The sequence below is a fragment of the Salvelinus sp. IW2-2015 genome, linkage group LG3 (genome assembly GCF_002910315.2).
Source record: "Salvelinus sp. IW2-2015 linkage group LG3, ASM291031v2, whole genome shotgun sequence".
In the NCBI taxonomy this organism is placed as follows: Eukaryota; Metazoa; Chordata; class Actinopteri; order Salmoniformes; family Salmonidae; genus Salvelinus; species Salvelinus sp. IW2-2015.
In genome coordinates, this window is record NC_036840.1 from 25,217,757 (window position 1) to 25,220,094 (window position 2,338).

The following is a 2,338-nucleotide window of genomic DNA, read 5'->3' on the forward strand; positions in this document are numbered from 1 at the left end:
GTTCAATCTTCACAAACAACATTCCGGACATTTGAATCCTGAGTGCTGTGTCTGGGCACCACCGATAGGCTGGCAAGTTTAAACCACGCTAAGCCTCTACTGTGACAGGCCAACTCTGAAGTTGGAATTACCACTGACACAGTATAAAAGAAGATGTCTGTACTATTTCAGTCAGTTCTCTGCTTTACCCTGCGTGGTGATACAGTGAACCCGTATATACGAAAATTGCATTTACCATTTATCACTTGTGTTAAATAAATATAATTATAGTATATTCAGTGACTCTGAATCACATTTTATCCTGATACCAGATTTGATTGACGCAACCTTTCACAGTATGCTATTCTTTTCATCTGAAATAGACTACATTTTCTTAATATCATGCTTCTTTAGACCTGTTTAAAATAAATAATGGATTTATTGTTAAGGTGTAGGCCATATTGCATGGATTTTATTAGACTTTTTAATATGTCTTGTAGGCTATGTGTGGAAGCCAGGAGATCCTAAATGTGTTAATGTAAATTAACTGTCAATTACAGTGAGACCGACAGTTATTTGCTTGACAATCACCGGCTGACGAAATTTCATGACCGCCTATGGAGTGACATGTCTTGCTTCCACYTCCGTCTCTGTCTCTATGTTGATGCAAATAAGGAGGCGTTTGTGCAGATGCAGAAACACCCACATGCAGGAACATCCTGAGTTGCGGGCTGCAATTGCACCCTTCTCTACACATTTGGGGTGGCAAATAGCTTTGAGGTTAGAGAGTTAGTCTGAGTTGGTACAGTTATCAGAATGTGGCTTGTTTGAATCCTGGTGCCAACAAGTTGAACAATTGTTGTGTTCTTGGGCAAGGCACTTAATCCCAATTGCTCCAGAGATGCAGTAAATAATGGCCGTGACCAACGTTCCCTGAARTGTTTTCGTCACTGAGCAAATGTCAGGTCTGCTGAGCACAAACTTGAACAGCTGTTCTATTGTTCAGCCTACAGTAGCAGCCAATGTGTGGTGTTCAATGTAGGGCCTACATTCCATGAGACTTTTAAAGAAAACATGCAGGGCTTGACATTAATAACCTGTTTATCCACTTGTCCTTCAGACAAGGAGGTGACTGAAAATGTTGTTGTGTTGTTTGATGGAAGAAACCACTTTACAAAATAAAATGCATTATTATTATTCCCATACCATTATTACAATCAGACAAATTATTCTACACTCCACCTATTGGCTATTTAGCTCATTCAAGCCTGTCTCAAAATACAACACTGCCCCTTTAAGGCAAAAAAATGCTTTTTACTTGACTCACTTTTCAAAGATGTCTAGAAATGCACGTTTTGTACTCTTGTAGGAAGCAATCACTCCCCCATTGCTGACTACAAATGATCTATAACTGGGATAMTAACTCACTAACTAGCAAAACCATCCAGTTTGGCTAAATAGTTCAGATACAGGCATTTGTAACGAACGTCGTCGGGAGAAGGAGAAGAGGACCAAGGTGCAGCGTGGTAAGTGTTCATAATTTTAATCGAATAAACTGAACACTGAACACTAGTCACAATCCCCTCATTTCCTGGAGACAGGGGGCTCTTCAGGGGTGGTCAGAGGAGTGTTCAGGTAGGTGTATAGGAGTTTCCATCGGTGCCACGTCGGTGGAGAGTCCAGACCAGGTTTCCACTGTGCGCATCCCCCCAGAATATGCCGATTTGGCGATCGCTTTTTGTAAAAAAAAAGGCGACCAAATTCCCTCTTACTATTGTATTAACCCTCGTTTCATGTGTCTCTCCTCAGGCCGGTGGTAGCTGGTCCCCTTCAAGAAGGTGAGGTGCCGGAGGTCCCTCCGCCCCCTCTTGACATCGAGGGGTCCCCGGCGTACACGGTACGAGCTATTCTGGACTCGAGACGCCGGGTGAGGGGCCTGCAGTACCTCGTGGACTGGGAGGAGTACGGTCCGGAGGAGAGGTGCTGGTACCGGTGGGGAACATTTTGGATCCTTCACTCTTGAGGGACTTTCACCGCCTCCACCCGGATCGCCCTGCTCCTCGCCCTCCGGGTCGCCTCGAGGCCGGGGTCAGCGCGCTGCGGGAGCCGCGCGTCAGGGGGGGGTACTGTCACGAATCCCGCCGAAGATGGTGCCTCTTCCCGTTCGGGCGGCGCTCGGCGGTCGTCGTCTCTGGCCTACTAGCTGCCACCTTTTCTGTTTCATTTGTTTTGTCTGATTTGTTGCACCTGTTTGTTTTAGGTTCATTGTGGGCTATTTAAACCCAGTGGCCGCCGACTTTTGTGCGGGCTTGTTTTTCTGTTTGTGGTGTCGTTATTTCTTGGGTGGTGGTTACGAGTG